General features: G+C 42.3%; 1 long non-coding RNA gene and 1 pseudogene across 1 annotated transcript in view; both read left to right on the top strand.

Moving 5' to 3' along the window:
- The window catches only part of LOC114091822 (uncharacterized), a 56,447-nt gene extending 51,409 nt beyond the window's left edge, over window positions 1–5,038 (top strand). Inside the window, exon 11 of the long non-coding RNA XR_011704371.1 lies at window positions 72–5,038. This is a non-coding gene — a long non-coding RNA (uncharacterized lncRNA). The remainder of the gene's footprint in view (window positions 1–71) is intronic.
- A 12,397-nt stretch (window positions 5,039–17,435) lies between these two features.
- Window positions 17,436–17,546, top strand: LOC114092082 (small nucleolar RNA U13; annotated as a pseudogene).
- Window positions 17,547–20,260: the final 2,714 nt, after the last annotated feature.

Below are 20,260 nucleotides of genomic sequence, written 5' to 3'. Positions count from 1 at the left end.
ACCTGGTCATGTGTCCTGGACTTGGGTTTGGTTGACATCATTGCAGCATCAGTTTTTCTGTATCTGGACAGGCTGGTCACTCCAAACATCAGCGGAAGTTGGGCATCTCGGAGAATATCTGCCTTCCAGTTCCCATCTTATCTCCCAGTCTTTGAGCAAGGTAAGGAGTCCATGGAATTACCTGCTTTAGGAACAACTAAGGGCTGGGGGTCAATCCAAGACTAAATCTCTGTCAAGATCCACAAAGGAAGACTTCCTACCTGAATTCAATTTGTGTTGACTCCTTTCCACCCACCCCATGGATAGAACCATAAAGAGACATCAACTTGACCACAGTAATGTCAGGTACACTGGTCATCCCCTTCTTTTCCTGAAGGAGATGGCTCTTTTTGTCATTAAAATATTTAATGGTTTTCTACTTCCCAACACATACATGCTTGTATGTGGTACTCATAGTGTGTATTTTTGGAGATACTAAGTTGTTCACAGTTGGAATAGAATGAATAGCAAATTTAACTACATTTAACTTTTACTCATCCAACTATACTGACAAATTTGAGACACAGTATTGTTTATATATGTGAGACATTTATTTGGATTACAAACAGAACAAGATACGAAATGATGGATCATTTGGGTTAGCTCTAGTACCAGGGCTCAGAGCTAGACAACTATCACCTGTTACTGCATATCCTTTACCCCTGGGGTCCCTTTGTTTTTTCTTAAGATCATACTGAGAAATGAGTTTGAGGAATGGGCCAAGACAGGCATAGGGTTAGGCCTCAGGACTTTACCTCTTTGCTGAATTCTTCAGGCTGAAATTGCCAGGAGCCAGGAGAGGGTAGGATGTTGGGTGAGGTAGCATGGCACCTGGAGCTATTCTTTTCTTTCAACAGAGGATGGGGGTAAGGAAGGGAGGCTCAGAGGGGGAAGAGGAGAATAGGGAAGAAGGAAAGCAGTGAGTGAGGAGGGAATTGTGGGAAGGGCTAAGTGAGGTGGGTGGTTTGCTACTCTTGAGGAGGTGAGAAGGGGTGTATTGGCAGCCTGGTTCAGCCTTGGGGTAACCTGACTTCAGGGAACAGACCAGTCCCTCTGCTATACTCTCAACATCCTCTTTCCTTCCAAACAAGACTGACAAAGTCCAAGGTCCAAAGTTCCAACTCTTGTCATAGAAGACCACAGCTGAGGAACGACTTACTAGTGCTTAACTACCTCGACAAGTGTGTATTTTAAGAGGAAACTCCAGGATATTACCTCTATTATGACTTTAAGTATTACTAAAACTATTATTTATTCTCTAATTGATTTTGATAATTTTAATTCTCAAAAAAGTCTTGAGGCTATTAATATAGAATTTTTTGTAGTTTCATATCTATTGTATTTTATCTTTTTCATTCCTAGTGTCACTTATTTGATGCTGTGGTCTTTTTTCATAATAATTTTTGTTACTCATCTGCCTCTTAAGAAATCAGCTTTTGTTTTAGTCATCTCTTATTTGTCTTCTGTTTCCTTAACTTTTTTTGGAGGGGGGGTACCCAGGGGGGCTTAACCACTGACCAATATCCCCAGACCTTTTTATATTTTATTTTGAAAGAGGGCCCCACTAAGTTGCTCAGGACTTCACTAAGTTGCTGAGGTTGGCTTTGAATTGTGATCCTCCTACCTCAGCCTCCCGAGCCTCTGGGATTATAGGCGTGCACCACAGCTTTTATTTTTTAATCACTTAAATATTTATTCTGTAATAAAAAATAATATAGAGGGTCACTTTATCTTATAAAATAAAAAGACTAATAACCCAAAAGAATGGAAAAAGTTTTTTAAAAAAAAGAAGTCTACATGGCTTATAAACATAATGCAAAGAATAAAGTAAAAAATGCATGTTTTAATGGTAGACCTCCAGGCTTGAGTGGCATTTTGTCTGCTGGGTACTAGGGATTGAACCCAGGGGCGCTGAAGCACTGAGCCATATTCCCAGTCTATTTTATTTTTTATTTTGAGACAGGGTCTCCAGTCTTGTTTAATTGCTGAGGCTGGCTTTGAATTGTGATCATCCTGCCTCAGCCTCCCAAGATGCTGAGATTACAGGCATGTGCCACTGTGCTTTGCAATTTAGGCATCTTGTTGCCAGTGCCTGGTGAAGGGACCCCTGGACTTCAGACAGAAGGTGCCCCACTACAGCCCTCTCTTTTATATTTTGGTGTTTTCTCCCCTATAAATCGTAACTGATTTTTTTAAAAAAAAATGGCTCCACCTGCCTTTACTTCACTGTTGTATCACATCAGATATGGAATGTGAAAAAGATAAGACACCTGAACTCCTGTTTAAGCTCTGGCATTATTATTCTCCCACTGGTGGGCTGCAGGCAGGGGTTGTGAACCCAGCCTAGCCTGGCAGAGCTACTTACCAGGCCTTGCCACTATTGCTAGAGGAAAATGATTTTGAGGGTCTTATTCTCTCTTTAGCTTGCTATGCCTGATGTCTTATCTCTTCAACTAAGTTTGTTTGGGGAGTTTTATAATTCTGCATTCAGTGAAGTAAATGGAAGGGTAGGTGTGTTGAAAACAGGGTCCAAGAACTGGAAGACAGGAACAGATAGTCTGCATCAGAGGTTCTCAGATGTTTTGCTCTTAGAAACATTTTACTCCTCCCTTTTAGCTTTATTGTGGTATAATTAATATACAAAAAATAGCACTCATTTAATGTGTACATTTCAAATTTGAACATATGAATACTCTTGCAATTCTCTACCAATTAAGGTAGAGAAAATGTATCTATTCCAAAATTTTTCTTGTTTTCTTTTGTTTGTATGTGGCTTTTTAGTGGGAGGGGTGAGAAACCTAAGATGATATGTATCCTCTAAACATTTAAAGTGCACAATACTGTATTGTCAATTATATGGACAATGTTGTATGGCTCTGTTGTATGATAAATCTCTAGAACTTATTCACTGTGTATATAGAAGGGTTAAAAAAACATGGTATAAACATACAGTAGAATATACATACCAAAATGACACACACAAACACACACACACACACATATAAAATTTAACAATAATCATGCCATCTACAACAACGTGGGTAAACCTAGAGGGCACTGTGCCAAGGGAAACAAGTCAGACACTGAAGGAAAAACACTGCATGATTCTACCCTTATGAGGCATAAGGAAGTGAATAGAATGGTGGCTGTCAGAAGGTGTGGGGAGGGAGTAATAGGAAATCATTTTTCAATGGTCATCAAGTTTCCATTATATAATTTAAAAAATTTAATTGTGGTAGAATAGATTATAATATAAAATTTACCATCTTCACTATTTTAAGTGTACAGTTCAGTGGTATTAAGTATATTTACTTTATTGTGCAACCATCACCACCAGCCAGCTCCATAACTCTTCTCATCTTAACTGAAACTATACCCACCAAATAACAACTCCCCTTTCTCCCCTCCCTCTTCTAGCCACCTCCCATACTGTCTGTTTCCATGAATCTTATTAGACACCCCAAGTGTGTGGAACCATAGAGTGCATCTCTCCCTGTGACCAGCTACGTTACCCAGCACAGTGGTTTCAGGCTTCATGTTGTAGCATGTTTCAGAACTTCCTTCTTTATATGCCTAAACAACATTCCATTGTATGTATATTCCATATTTTGCCCATCTGTTCATTCTTCGATAACACTTGTACCTTGCTTGCTATCGTGATAATGTTGCTGAAAGCATGAGTGTACAAATATCCCCAGCCTTTTTTCTTATTTATTTTGAGACAGGGTCTCTCTTAAGTTCCCTAGGCTGCGCTCGAACTTGCTATCCTCCTGCTTTAGCCTCCCGGGTTGCCGGAACTATAGTTGTATGTCACCATGCCTGTCGAGTTATTTGAATAGTAACCACTTATCAATAATTTGCAGAAATATTTTCCTATTCTGTAGATTGTCTCTTTCTTCTGTTTATTGTTTCATTTGCTCTGTCCTTTAGGATTTTTTCCTACATTTTTTATTGGTGCATTATAGTCATACATAATGGTGGGATTTGTTACATATTTGTAAGTGCACACAGTATAATAATTTGATCAGTATCACTCCCAAGTATTTTCCCTTTCCCTCTCCCCTCCATCCCCCTGGTACTTTTCCTCTATTCCACTGATCTCCTTTTGATTTTCATGAGATCCTGCCTCCCACCAACCTTCTTTTCCACAAATGTGAGAAAACATACCACCCTTGAATTTTGAGTCTGACTTATTTTGGTTCACATAGTTTCCTGCCAGTGACATAATTTCATTCTTCTTTATAAAAGCATTTTGGTTTGATGGAATCCCATGTGTCAATTTTTGTTTTTGTTGCTGGAGCTTTTGGAGTCATATCCAGAAAATCTTTGCCCAGACCAATATTGTGGGCTTTTTCCTTTTTGTTTACTTCTAGTTGTTTTGCAGTTTCAGGTCTTACATTTGTCTTTAATCCATTTTGAGTTCATTTTTGTGTGAGATTAAGGTTTAATTTCATTCTTTGGCTTATGTATATTCAATTTTCCCAGTGCCATTTATTGATGAAACTGTCTTTTCCCTGTTTTGTGTTCTTTTTTTTCTTTTTTTGTACTAGGGATTGAGCCCAGAGATGCTCTATCACTACCACTGCACTGAATCCCCAGCCCTTTTTTTTGCTGTTGAGAGAGAGGGTGTTGCTAAATTGCCTAAGCTGACCTCAAATTTGTGATCCTTCTGCTGGGATTAAAGGTGTGTGCTGGTGTACCTGGCAACACATAATTGTTTTTCTTGAGGTGAAAGGCTCACTTCATTCATTTCCCTGAAAACATCTGAAAGATATACGAGTATGAAGAAGCATAGTCTGTTAGTCCTTTATACAAAAATGATGTTCCACAAAACAAAACAAAAACAAACAAACAAAAAAAAAACAGGTAGTTCAGCTTGCAAAAACAATTGTACAAGTTCTTCCTGGACTTCTGTTTTCAAAATTGCTTTATGAGCAGACTGTTAGCAAGACAGGTAATTAATAGTCCAGTTTTAATAAAATTAATGGTTATTAAAATATTATCATGGACTTTTGTGTGTGTGTGTGTGGTACTAGGGATTGAACCCAGAGGTGCTTAACCACTGAGCCACATCCCCAGTCCTTTTTATTTTTTATTTTGAAACAGGGTCTTGCTAAGTTGCTTAGAGTCTTGCTAAGTTGCTGAGGCTGGCCTGGAACTTCGATCTTCCTGCCTTAGCCTCTTGAGTTGCTGAGATTACAGGCATGCACCACTGTACCTAGCTGTTATGGACATTCTTATATGAAACAACTTAAAAGTTTAAAAACTGCAACTATGGTGGGTGAAGAGTATGACTTTTAAGGAAGTTTTGTGCCAGTTTGGTGATTTGGGTTACGGCCCCATAAGTGTCACCCACTGTTGCTTCTACAACATAAAGGCAAATGTCCACAAAGTGAATACTACAAAAACCTTTGGGAATTATTATGGAAATGGTCTTGACCTTATGGACCTCCCTGGAAGGGTCTTGGGTACTCTACAAGTCAAGGGGAGGGATCACAATTTGAGAGCCACTGGTCTCTATGACCATAGACCTCGATTGCATTTGGCCTCTACCACTTTAGTCAGCCTCCCTGGGCCTTGGTTTTCTCTACTGCAAGTGAGGCCCTAGTTTTCGACCCTATTGGACTCTATTTTCTAGTCCTTGAAAATGCTTCTCTCTTAATTGTGATACGACCTTGGCTTCTTTCCTTCTTCCATGTCATACCTGCTTTTTTCTCTTTTCTCCTGACTCCTCTTCAGCTCACCAATTAAAGGTTGACATCCCCATTGTTTTACCTCCTCCTCCTCTCCCTGGGTGATCTTATCCCCTCTCTGGTTTTTAACCATTACCTGCAGGCTGAGGGCTCCCAAATCTCTTCTTTAATCTAGATGTTTATCCTAAGCTCCAGTTTCATCTTTCCACCTGGGACCTCTCTACCTGAATGTACTAAAGGCATGTCAAAGTCAGTCTAAATTGATTCCAGAATCTTCTTCCCTTTCTCCACATTGTCTCCTCTTCCAGAATAGCCAGTTCTTGGTTTACTCCTCATCTACTCAACTGCTGAAGCCAGAAGCCTAGGAGCCCTCCTTCCCTTATCTGGCACCCTGGTTTAATCACCCAGGTTTATTAATTCTGCCTCCCAAATATTTTCCCTATGTCTCCCTGCTCTCCATCTCCATCACCACCACTTTAGGTTAGGCCTTCATTACTTCTCACCTAAATTATTACAAGAGCCTTCTTCTTGGTCCCCTACCACCCATTTCCAGCCTAGACTCCAAGGGTTGGAAACCATAAGAGTGTCTCACATTTTATGTTTTATTAAATAAGTATATATTGAGTACTTACCATTGCAGGCACTGTGCAGGGTGCAGGAATGCAACAGAGAACACAACAGACATTGTTCCTTACCACCAGTACTCACGGCGTATGGAGGAGGAGGGAAAAGTACAGGATATGGATCATTAAGATGCAGTGCAAAGGGGAAAGATGGAATAGGTGCTTGGGAACTTCTAGAAGCATAAGCTGAGAGCTGGCTGAGTCCCAGGGTGGTCAAGGAACACTTTCTGAAGGAAAAGAATCTCACACTCAGACTGCTCATTGGGTGGGAATTAAGAGAAGTGGGAGTATGGTAGTGAAATGCTCTCTGATAAATTTGATCATCTCATTTCCCTGCTAAACAGACCTCTTGAGCTTTTCCACTGCTGCAGGATAAAGTCCGAATTCTTTACCATGGAATACAACCATTGTTGCCTCATCTTCTACCACACCCTTTCATTTACTGTAATCAACCTATGCTGCTTTCAGTTCCCCAAACCCCACACTCTTTCTCAGCTCCAGGCCTTTGCACATTTGGTTTCCTCCACCCTTGCCATCCAATGTCCCATAGCCTATCTATCAAGCTCTGAGTCACTGACATCAGCTGTCTCAGGAGACCTTCCCTGATCCCGCCCATGTAGACTTTGTGGCTCCCTCTCTTGTGTTCCCTGCCTGTGCACACACCTGGACTCACGCACATGTCACATTGGTAGGGCTCATCCACATGTCTCTTGCTTCTGACTGCTATTTCAGGATCCCAGTTCATGCTTAATTCCCACACCCTCACCCCAAGATCATTTTGGTTGTTCCCAGGGTGTGTGTTTCCTGTGTCCTAGTGGACAACTTTAGAAAATTATTACCACCTCCCCCCCCCCATCATTTTCCTTCCTCCAGCTCTGCAACCTCCCTGTGCCCCTACCACACCCCATGGAGTTATCTGTTCTGCTGGACATTGCCACACCCATCATGCACCTTACACCTGTAGGGAGTCAGCAGCATGCCGGTTAACCTCACTGAAGCAGCAGTGCTGGGAGCTGTTGGTCCCCTGTTGCCTTGTAGAGCCATGGACTTGGCCCGCAGATATATCTAATTCACAAATACCAATCTATCTCAGAATCAGCTCCTTCCCACTGAGCAAAGCTTCGTCTCTGTGTCAGCTCCTTGTGCCAGTTTCCCTCTTACCTTAGAAAGAGTTCTTTCTCAGAAGGTCTCTCAACTCCTCATACAAAGAGGTTCCCAAGGGTTGCCCATAAACGTGCTAGAAAGGGATGTTGGCCTGCACCACCATCTATCACCAGCCTGATGGCAAAGTATGCGTGAATATTTATTTATTTAAAATAATAAATTAGCTGGTGTGGTGGTGCACGCTAGTAACCCCAACAACTTGGGAGGCTGAGGCTGGAGAATCACAAGTTCAAGAACAGCTTCAGCAACTTAGTGAGACCCAGTCTCAGAAGAAAAAGCAAACAAGACTGGAATGTAGCTCAGTGGTAGAGTACCCCTGGGTTCAATCCCCAGTACCAAAAAAACAAATACAATATTAAATTATATAAGCAATGCTGAATACAGTTTCATAGTTGAAAAACCAAATGGTTTAGAAATATAGAATAAAACGTTACTGATCCTCTTCCTCCCACCCCACATCCAAAAGCCTATCCTCCAAGTAGGCACTATTAATTATTTGGTGGAAACATTCAGACTTTTTGCTTTGCACTTACACATATGTGAGTCTGAGATAATATTTGTGGAATTGATCTTTTTTCATCCCTGAATTTTCCCCTTTCTTGTCCTCACATTCATGGAGCTCATCACTTCTAAACCTCTCTCCAGGTTAGAAATCCAAATCAGCTTTCAAGTATCTCTGGCTTTTGTGTGCTGAAAGCTTAAGCATTCTCTAGAGCAACCTCAAGATTTTCTGAACAGCTTATCAAAGGACAAGGGCTCTCTTGCAGAGATTGAATGCCTTGACTAGAAACAAGATGGAAGAATAATTTGCTTTGGAGTAGAAAGACCTCCAACCCTTGTAAGCCCTCCCTTCTCCAGTCTGACTAAGGGCAGGAGACACAAGAGGAGAAATGTCCCACCTTATTTTCTACCTGTTCGCCTAGACAGGCAGTAAAATCCCAAAGAGAGTTGACGTCATGGTGAAGTCAGGACACAAGGTCACTGGCAACTTGATTCATGGTTCCTAATTGCTCTGAAGAGGCACATAGCAGCAGGGACTGCCATACCTGGCCTCAGCCAGCCTCACTTTCACCTTTTCTAGCTTGTGCCTGGCTCTTCCAGCGTTCAGGAGAATTTAGACACATCTGACATCAAGTCTCCTATTGTCAGGACTGAAGCTTCCCATAAGCAGTGAATTGAGTTACAGGCACTAAAATGTGATTTCTTGCATGCCTAAGTTTGTAAATTAAGATTCAGATGTCATGTACTGTTCATATTCTGCCACTTAAAAATTAACAATATATCTTAAAAATTTCACACCAGTGGAAAAGTACATGAGCACATACTTTTAAAAAAGTTTTCAAAAGTTAGTGTTCATGATAAGAGATTCAAACAGTATCAAAGGAGAAAGCAGAAGTTCTTGAATCCTCCGTTTCCTTTCCCTAGATATAACTATTGTTAAAACCTTAGAAAATTTCTTTGCAGATTACGTCACATATCTATTTATTTACTAGCTTTTTTATATAATAATAAGCTCTTAACTGTATATACTTTTTGTGCATATATTTTCTATTATATATAATATAAATCTTTATTTCTATATAAATATTTATTTCTATATTTTATTTATTTCTCTATAAATAAATAAAAGATAATATTATTTATTACTCATCATTAAATAGATTCTATTTATCTAAGTAGATGTAGTTCTACTTTATTTCTTTCAATGGCTGCCCAGTCTTCCCATAGATTGGATGTGCCACATGTATTTAATTAGTTGATTGGCATTTAAGTATCCAGATTTTTAGCTATTACCAATTAAGGGCACAATGAACAGAAAAATAGCTAGCAATTGTTGACAACAGATATTGTTGTCATGTGGTAAGCCATATAACCCTTGAAATGTCCCAATGAGATAGGTTCTTTTATTGCCCCTACTACACAAATGAGGGAACTAAGTCACAAAAAGATCAATAATTTCCACAAGGTTACACGTCTGGTAGGTGGAGGATCTGGGACTTGCACCCAGGCAGTTGAGTCCCACTCCTGTACTCTAGATCACAACACTACAGCCCCTCTGTAGACCCGAGCACTCATGCTGATATGTCCATATAAAAGGTCAAACTTTGTGCATTTTACACTTTAATAGTGTTAAATGGTGGGGACATTGTTTTATGAGGAGAGCAATGTGCTTCTTTCATAATCAATTGTGGAGCCCACTTGTTTCCTGAGAACAGAGGGGTTGCTGCTGCCCCTGTGCCCAGAGGCCCCACTAAATAAGAGCATCCTCTCTTGCTGTGGTCAGGGCTTCAGCTCTGAATTTTTTCTGGCTCTCTCCCTTTCATACTGGACTGGGTTCCCAGGAGTCTTGGGAACCCGGCTCATGCCCTTTAAGGCCAAGGCCACAGACTGCTAGAGGAGTTTTTCCCTTCTCTTTTCTCTGCACCTTCTTAGTCTCCTGAAGGTGAGGGTACCTTCCAACTGGAAGCCCTCTATTCCCCATTTTCCTATTCTTTCTGCAAGAGGAGAAAAGGACATCCACTTAGAGAAATAGGTGCACCTCCCCACCTGCAGCTCCTACATCTAACCACAAGGGGCCCACTGCAGAACCTCCAGGCCTTGATGCTCACCAGACCTGCACAGAGGTGGGTGGTCACAATGTGTGGCCTGGCTTCTTCATGGCCTCTGCTTTTATGGGAATATATCAGTGGTTCTCCGACAAGAGAGAACCAACTCTCCCAACTCCCAACAGGGGACATGTGGCAATGTTTGGAGATATTTTTGGTTGTTACACTTGATGGTAGTGGCGTGTGTGTGTGGCGTGTACATGCCCAGGCATGCACACACACACTCTTGGCGCCACACATACACTACTGGCATCTCCTGGGTAGGTCAGGAATGCTGCTGAACATCCTACAACATACAGGACAGCGCCTACAACAAAGAACAATACAGCCCCAAATGAACCCTGGGCTATGGGAGGGCAGACAGTACCCAGCACATGGCTGCCCCCTGTGGCTTTGGAATCAATTTAAGTGAAGCCAAGAGGTGGGTGGCTGTGTGAAGGGCAGTGGCTGGAAGTAGTAGTTACACCCCAATTTTTTTTTTTTTATAAAGTCAGTGAAGTTTGTTTATTTTTTTTTTATTTTTTTTTTTTAATTTATTTATTTCTTTGTCGCAGACACAACATCTTTGTTTGTATGTGGTGCTGAGGATCGAACCCAGGCCGAATGCATGCCAGGCGAGCGCGCTACCGCTAGAGCCACACCCCCAGCCCTGTTTATTTTTTTTATTATTCTTTTTTAGTTATCGGCGGACACAACATCTTTGTTTCGTTTTGTTTGTATGTGTTGCTGAGGATCGAACCCGGGCCGCACGCATGCCAGGCAAGCGCGCTACCACTTGAGCCACATCCCCAGCCCCTGTTTTTTATTTTAAATAGAAAATAGTAGACACTATTTTCCTGTCAAAGAATAGGAAGATGGCTGGTGAAGTTTGGGGTGGGTAGTGGGATAGATAAGCATTCCTTACCTGCATTACAGACTATTGAGAAATTAAGGATGTGGAAAACACTCCAAAATTTACTAGATATGGCCCGGCTAGTCTCAAGCAAAATGCCTGGAATTAAATGTTTTATCATTAACCAAAAAGAAGGGAATTAAACTCCACAAGCTGGGAACTCAAGAATGAAGACAAAGCATAAGAAAACAAACTGATGAAAACAAGATAGAACAAACAAGATAAAACAAATTAATGAATTAGAAAACAGGAAATCTGTTCATTTTAATAAATACATTGAAGACAATAAAATTAGATACAAGTGGACCTGGAAATGGAACAAAACATCGATTGAAGAAGCCACAGAGGAAGCTCTGTGTGTGTGGGGGGGGGGGGGGGGGCACAAGGAGGATGACAGACTTTACAACATCGACATGCACTTATTTAACATCAGTTTACTGATCACATGCTGTGTGCAAGGCACTTTTCTAAGCACTGGGAGCGTAACACTAACCAGATGAAGAGCAATGCCCTCAATGCCATTCTGAGCTCTAATGAGCCTTGAGGTAATGTCAGGTGGGAACCAGTAACATCAGCTCAGCTAAGTCCCAAGGCTGGCCAAAGTGCCTGGATCCCAAAATGTAAGTTGAACAAACAAGAAAATGCTGCAGCTCAGGTGAGATGGTAAAGCAGGAGATGAGAGGAATTTAAACTTCTTTTCAGAAAGCCTAGATCCAGAGGGCAGAAAAAGAACACAAAAACATTAATATTTATTTTTCATTTTTATTTTTTGAGATGGGGTCATGCTGTGTTACTGTGGCTTGTCCCAAACTCATAAGTGATCCTCTTGCCTCAGCCTCCTGAGTGCTGGGACTCCAGGCATGTGCCAACCACACCTGGCTAGAAAATTAATATTTATTAATGACCCAGGGAACCTATCTACTCACCAGTGTGTCTGAAGGGCCATGAGATGGACTGACCAGCACCCAATTACCCAATCTCTTAAAACTAAGGACTTACTTTGGAGTGGGTCCCTCCTTCCCTCCCTTTCTGTTCCCTATTCCAGGCCCCCAGGTAACAAGAAATCTTTGCTATGGAAATTGGAGCCGTTTCCAGTTCCCAACCCTTAGGAGACTGTCTCTATGGAAATGGGACTCTCCCCAGGGGCCATTGTGGATCACCCCCAAATAGCCCTTGCCTTGTAGGCCTGTGGCAGCTGCCATGTCTGGCTAGGCCAACTCAACATCCTTGGAGGTCTGCTCAGAGCAGAGTTTCTGCAGAAATGTTTCGTGGCCAGTTTCAAAGCACCGGGGAGAGCAGCTTGCCCTGTGTTGGCTGTGCGGCATCTGTTTTCTCAGAAGCTGGAGAGAGCTCAGGGGACTCACAGGAAGACATTTTCAACATTAACAATGGCCAACATTTATGTTGGTCCTCACTCCATGCTTGGCATGTTCTAAGTGCTTGACATCCATTAACTTATTTAATCCTGACAACTCTGTGTGACATGTTCCATTGCTGTGGTCCCATTTTACAGGCCAGAAAGCTGAATCCAGAGATCAGATACCTTGCCCAAAGTCCCAGTGGCGGGTAGGCCAAGCTTGGCATTCATAAAGCTCTTACATGTGCTCATGGCAAATGCTCCAGGACTTTCCTCTCTGCTCCTTTTTGGACCTTGTGAACACCAGGATGTGTTCATATCTGTAGAAGGGGAAAAAAGAAGCAGTTGCCCAATTCTCTCTCCCTGATTCTGACTCCCACTCCTTTTCCGATGGCTTTTATATTTTTTTCCTGCAGAAGGCATAACAAGTGAGCACTGATTGCAGGGATTTAGGACAACTGTGAGACTTGAGTTGTTGAATTTGAATGCGAGAGCCCTTCTGTACCTCCTGTAGGGATTTCTGGGCCTAGAGGGTGAGCTGCTTGAGTAATAGATTGGCTTAGACTTGTCATGAAACTCTGTCACTTAGGAGGACCAGAAGGACCTGGTGAGTCTGGGTGGGGACACAGGGACTTACGTACGGCTGTTCTGACCATGTCCACAGTTTGGATAAAGAGGATGCTTCTCCATATGAGGCGTCCAACAGCCAAGACATGAGGTTGTAGATGGGAGAGGGTTGCAGAAGGAGTGGGCATGGTCTGTTGGTCCAAAGCCAACTTTGCACTGGAAATAAGGAAGAAACACTTATCAGCTCATTAATTATAGGATGCAGTAGGATTGGCTGTGCCTCTGGGTGTGGGGCAGTAACCTAATGCTTTAAACAAACAGCCCTGTCACTCAACAATAATTAGCAGCAACAATAAGCATCTTCATAGAACTAGATTGATAGGTGGCCGACAACACACAGCCCCAAGCCTGGCCTAGAACTGGGCTTGGTTGCCACACCTGTGGAGCCAGCCAGTGGTTTGGCCAGCCTACAGGAGCATGCACAGAAGTGATACATTCTTTCTTCTGCTGCTGTTTGCTGATAACTTGTTCTGTAGGAGGCACTGAGAGGAAGGAAATGTGAGATTTAGCAACATTCTAGTGAATTGAGGAGTCAAGATTAATCTTGAAAAGTTAAACAGCAGCACAAGAAATATTGTATATGTCAAAATACAGAGTGTGAGTGCTCAGGGCCAAGTAGGACTTAGAGGCAGACTCTCCACCAGATGAAAGGTGAGGTGGACTTGTGGTGGGGTCTGCATTCCCTGTGAGATTTCTGCCAGGACACACTGCAATGCTTCTTCTCAAGAAGTAGGAAACACAGGAAGAAATTTTTCAGATTGTACATATTGTTCTGTGATTTGCTTTTCATGCTTATCAATATGTTGTGAACATTCTTTCTTGTTCATAAATAAACTTCTTATGAATCTCTCATATTTTATTGTGTATTGAACATGATTTAACTAATCTTTTATTTTTGTCACTTAAGGTTATTAACAATTGCACCCATTATATATACTGACACTGGGTGCACCTTTATTTTTATCTATTGGATATGGTCTGTAAGGAGAATGGCTAGATCAAAGAACATGCACACTTTCAAGATTTTGATATATATTGCTAAATTGCCTTCTAAAAAGGCATATCAGCATAGGTGCTCACCATCAGTCCTGTGAGAGTAGCTCTTTAACTACATCTTTTCCATCACTAAATATTAACAATTTAAAAAATTTGTAAATTTGATAAGAAAAAAGGATATTTCATTGTAACTTTAGTTTGATTTCTTTTTGTTACTTTATTACTTAGATTGTTTTACCGGCCAATTAGTCACTGGTGATTCTTTTTAGATGAATTATCTGATCATGTACTCTCTAGTCTTCTATTTTCTATATCTTCTTTCTTTCTTTCTTTCCTTTTCTTGCTAACCCTTTTGATTTTTAAATTTTGAAACAGGGTCTCATTAAATTTCTTAGGAGGACCTTGCTAAGTTGCTGAGACTGGCTTTGTACTTGAGATCCTCCTGCCTCAGCTTCCTGAGATACTAGGATTACAGGTGTGTACAACAGCACCTGGCTCATTTATTTTTTTATTATTTCATGGGGTATATTCCTTTTGCCTTAATTATTTATAAGAGTACTTAGTATGTTTTAAGGCTATTAACTCATTGTTTTTCATATGTTATAAATATTTTATTCTAGATTATCATTTGTTATTTAGTTTTGTTCATTTATAAAGCATTTATAATCTAAAATGTCCATGTAATTTAGGTAGTCTTCCAAATCACTGGCTGGAGGTGGCTTTTACCGGAAGCAGGGAGGCCAACAGGTGGCCCCTGACAGGATGCCGCTGCATCAGGATGAGGCCCATGAGGCAAGGCTAGAGAGGAAGCCCAGCTGCCAGACTCAGGTGGAGGAGGTGGTGATTGTGGGCAGGAAGCAGGGAAAGGGGAGGAGTCTGGATGACTCACAGGATGCTGACCTGGGTGAGGTCTGTGCAGGTGAAGGATGAGCCAGGATTGGAACTACAGGTAGAGGAGCAATAGGGGCAGGGCAGAGATTGGTACAGTTCCCTTTGGGCTTGTTGAGTGGAGTTTCCTTGTGGGATAATTCACTGGTATTTGGATCAACAGGACTGAACTGATTTCTGGCTTTGTGTTAGACTCAGGCTTTTTCTGCTACAGAATTGTGTATTCCCATTCACTATATCCTAATATTGGTGGCTTTTTTTTTTCCCTAGGTCAGCTCCAGGACCTTCTGGTAGGTTCCATGGAGTAGCTCTAGAGCAGCATCATTATGGGGGCACAGTGTAAGTGTACCTTAACAGGTGCTAGAGTGAGGCAGGCTTCACAATGATTTTTTCTCAGAATTGTTTTTGTTCTTTGAGGATGGGTTTCAAAATCACTTTACCACAGCTGTGTCTCTGGATTGCTCAGTGGAGCTGGGAACATAGGTGACCCCACTTGGATCCTTTGAGTCCCTCAGCACCAAATCAGCAGGAGCTGGATTTTGTAGAGTTGGACTTTATTCCCAATGCATAAGCTCTTTACTGTCATTGATCTCTCCATGGGGCTGCCCATAGTCTCTGACCCAAAGACAGTCTGTGGACTCTCAGAGCTCTTGTGCTGCTGCTGCTGCTGCATCTGCCCTGGCTCCCCACTGTCGCCAAGCCATCCTGTGGTGGGATTTTTCAGACAGTTGTGCATGGTACCCATCTTCCAGCCCATGCTCTGTCCATGCCCAACCTCCCCTGAGGATTTTTTGTGGGTGCACTTAGGACATCTTTAAATCTTTTCTTATCTGTATTCTTGCCAGATGGCTTTCTCATGGTTTCTTTAGTAGACCCATGTTTTGACCTATTTCACATTTGGTAGCCTTTTTTTTTTAAACCTATTTTCAAGATATTTTTTTTTTATGGAGAATAACAAACATAAAGTCAAAAATCCTAAACATATATCTCAGCAAACTTTTACATAGGTATTCACTATATAACCACTTAAAACTCAAAATATTTCTTTTCTTTCTTTCTTTCTTTTTTTTTTTTTTGGTACTGGGGATTGAACCCAGGGGCTTAACCACTGAGCCACATCCTCAGCCCTTTTTCTATATTTTATTTAGAGACAGGGTCTCACTGAGTTGCTAAATGCCTCGCTAAGTTGTCCAGACTGGCTTTGAACTCATGATCTTCCTGCCTTAGCCTCCCAAACCTGTGGGATTATAGGCATGGGCCATTGTGCCCAGCAAGATTTCTTTTGGAGTTAATAAGCAACTGAGGGATGAATGTGCTCCCATTATGTTTATTTATTTTTTCCTAGAAATGTCATGAAGGGTTATATGGGGAGCTACATGTCAAGTTTGGTTTTAGAAAGGGATATGGAGAATGGAGTGGAGTGGCTGATCATATTCTGATCATCCCCCTAACTAGCCATGGAAATTTTTTCCTTAGTTTCAATAACCTGCTTCATAGGGTGTCATGAAGATTACATGAGGCATTACATGTAAGTGCACAAAAAATGTTAATTGCTGTTTTTGTTGTTATTCATAAGGATGATGAAGAGGAGGAGGCCATGTTCTGAACTAAGAGTGTACATCAGAGTCACCTGAGGCTCTTTTGCAAAACACATGTGCTTGACCCAGCCAGATAGCTCCTGAGTCAGGATCTAGATTTTGCACGTATTCCCAAGTCATTCTGTTGCTCATCCATGGCTAAGAACCACCAGGCTGGAGGTGGCTATGACTGGAGGCAAAGAGGCTAACAGGTGGCCCCTGCCAGGGTGCAGCTGCCTCAGGATCTGGGCAGGGCTGGAGAGGAAACCCAGCTGGGCAGACTTAGGCAGAGTGGAAAGGTGGCCAAGGTGATCATGGCGGGGGATGTAAGAAGGAGAGGAGTCAGGGTGACTCACAGTGTGCTGATCTGGGTGAGGGCTGAGCAGGTGGAGGATGAGCCAGGGTTGGAACTACAGGAAGAGGAGGGGTGGGGGTGGGACAGAGATTGTGATAATTCCCTTTGAGTTCCTTAGTATTTGGATCTTTAGGCTTGGGTGGGTAGTGTAGTTCTGGGAGGCTCAGGTGCAGAGAAGATGGATAGAGCCTCCACAGAGTGAATGTGGAGGTCAGAGGAGGGCCAAGTTCACAAGCATCCACCTCTGCAAAGGTCTGTGTCCACCTAATCTGCCCTCCCTAGAGATAGAGAAGACTCTTTTCTCATGTAGTAACCCTCCTGATGTTATAGAAGACTGAAAAATAAACTCAGTTTTCTCATCTAGAGATAAATAATGACTTTAGGTCATTCCCTTTTCTCAAGCTCACGAAGTTTTTCATATCCCTCAACAGAGGAGCTTGCTTGCTTTGCCCTGATCCATCAGCATCCTCAAGTAGCACACTGAGTCATGGAAAGTGTCATTCTTTGATATCCCCTGTGTTGTCACAGCCAGCCACAGGTGGATGGTTTCCTTATACCCTGGCTTTCTTCAGGCCCCTGCTGTCAATTAGTTTCTCTTTTGTAAGAATTTAAGGTCTCATCCTTTTTGGTTCATAGTGTGATGATTGGGTGTTCACGCTGTTGTGTGAGATGTGCCTCCCTCTGAACCTTGTTACGACATTGACCCATTGGCATATTACCTATCTGTCATGAGAGAGAGGAGAAAAAAAATAATTTAAGGGATTCCAGTGCCTTTCTCAGAAGCATTTGCATTTAGGATTGCAGGTGTAATAGAAATCATGAAAAATGTTGCATTCGTCAAAGAAGGTGATACTGGAGTGGATTTATTATTAACTTGCTTATTCTAGAGCATCACCATCCAATAGGATTTCCTAAAATGACAGAAATGTTACTTTGTGCTGTCCAATTTGATAACCATTAGTCACCTGTGGTTTTTGAATGTTTGAAATGTGGCCAGTATGAACAAGGAACTGTTTTTTTTTTTTTTTTTTTTTTTTTGTATCAGGGATTGAACCCAGGGGCGCTTAACCATTTGAGCCATATCCCCAGCCCTTTTTATATTTTATTTGGAGACTTGGTCTCACTAAGTAGCTCAGGGCCTCACTAAATTGCTGAGACTGGTTTTGAGCTTGCAATCCTCTTGCCTCAGCCTCCTGATCCACCAGGATTATAGGTGTGCACCACCTGGCCAGGCTCTGGATTTTTAAATTTTAATTAAAATTCAAATTGGCAAAAGAAAAGCAGATGCCATTATGTTGTATTCAATGAGAAACAGGGACATTAGGCCTGACACTCCACTCAATTGCCCCACTATGAAGTACCCCTCAAGGGTGACATTGAATATAGATCTTTGAAATCAAATGGACTTTTTTCCTGCCATCCCTCTGTCCTCTGTTCTTGTCTTGCCTGAATTGAGAGGCAAGACAAGAACAGAGGTATGTCAGCCATACCCCATGACCTCTCCCAGCCATTGTCTTTCCCACTCTTCCAACTCCTGGAAGGTCACCTGAGCCTTTCTGCCCTGGCATCCCCCTCCCTACTCCTGGTCATGGATCAAACCCCATCTCCTCCAAGAAGCCTTTCCTGACTCTTCTGTCCCTATGAGGTGAAGACAGTTTTAGGGCCCTGAGCAGATTCCATTGGCTTCCTAGTTGGGAGTGAGGGGTGGGGTGGTGATAGGTCTCAGGAAGATGTGGCTACACGACACTGTATTTCAGGTTCTCTGGCTACTTTTTTTTGGTACTGGGGATTGAACCTAGGGCACTTGACCACGGAGCCACATCCCCAGTACTATTTTGTATTTTATTTGAAGACAGGGTCTCACTGAGTTGCTTAGGGTCTCACTTTTGCTGAGGCTGGCTTTGAACTCACTATCCTCCTGCCTTAGCCTCGTGGAGTTGCTAGGATTACAGGTGTGCACCACTGCACCCAACCTCTGGCTACTTCTCACAGTGAGAAATAAATATATCTCATGTACCAACCAAAGCACATATTCCTATATATAAAACACAAAAACAAAAGTTTTATAAACATAATACTTACCCTCACTAATACACAAATGAAGCATGTGGATATTTTTTGCTACATTTATTTTTTAAAGAAAAATGTTGATTATGACCCATGGAACTGATTTCACAATGCACCAATGAGTCACAACGCACAGGGAGAAAAGCATAGCATGAGATTATAGCTTCATCTCTGATTTCAGCCCTGACAGCCAGCCTTGACCAGACTCCAGGCAGGTCCAAACCTGGGATAAGCAGCTTGTCTTCCTGTCCCAGCATTGTCCAGACATGGCATTCCAGGCTCCTCACAGAGAGGGCTAGTGGGCGCCCAGTCTGTGCTGGTGGCCTCCTGGTGAGGCCCTGCTCTCCAAAAAGTCTTCTTTATGTGCCTTGGTTGGTCATGCCATAAAATGGCCATAGTCACAGATATGGTCTCAAGAGACTGAAGTCCACAAAGCATTCTAGACACTCAAGAGCAAGATGCCAGCTCAGGGTCAGAGTCACAAGCTGCATACCTCATCCTTGATGAGGGACCTTCCAGTCCTAGTATGGGGTAGTGGTACTGCTGACCTAGCAGGGCCACCAATGACAAATAGAAACAGAGGCTGAGGCAGGGGTATTGCTTAAGCCCAGGATTTCAAGGCCAGCCTGGGAAACATAGTGAGACCTCCATCTAAAAAGAAGAAGGGCAAGGGTGGGGGAGGGGTAAGGAGGAGAAGAGCAAGACCTGGAGCTGTCATTCTGGCCAGAGGACAGATGATAAATATATTTAAGGAGCTTCCTGGGAGCATATGAGTCTTCATGCCCCGTCTTCCTTTGGATTTTATCACTGAACTGGACGTTATGAAAAGCAGGACCCTAAGAAATAGCTAAAGCAAAATTCCTGCATCCAAACCAGGTGCTTTATTCCTCTGGGGCCTCAAACTCTTCTGACACCTCTGTAGGGTAGGGTGTGAAGACAGCTGGGTAAAGTGGCAGAGGCAGCAGGTGGCTTTACAGACGGACTTGTAGATAAGAGGAAGGTGAAGCTGTAGGGAAGGATAGAGAACAACAAAATAGAAGCACAATTCCATTAGGGTCCAGTTTCACAGGGAATGCTTGTAAGGAAATCAATCACTGCAGCGGGAAAAGAAGGGTTTTTTTTTTTTTTTTTTTTTAAGGTATCACAAACTGTGAGCCAAATCTTAGTAACATTTCCCTTCAATGTGGCTAAAATACTTTTTGGCAATTGAAGTTATACTTTTCAGAAAAAGAATTCAACGAAGATTCTGGATAATTGAGATGCTATTGAGTTGCGCTCTTTGAGCTAGTCCTCCCCCTGGGGACTGTACACACTGTGATCTCAGGTTCAGGCCCCCCCCCACCCCCCCACCCCCGCCTTCCTGGAGCTTGTCTGTC

Source organism: Marmota flaviventris, chromosome 14, assembly GCF_047511675.1.
Source record: "Marmota flaviventris isolate mMarFla1 chromosome 14, mMarFla1.hap1, whole genome shotgun sequence".
Classification (NCBI taxonomy): domain Eukaryota; kingdom Metazoa; phylum Chordata; class Mammalia; order Rodentia; family Sciuridae; genus Marmota; species Marmota flaviventris.
The sequence above is the reverse complement of the archived record's forward strand: the minus strand, read 5'-3'. Positions and strand labels throughout refer to the sequence as shown.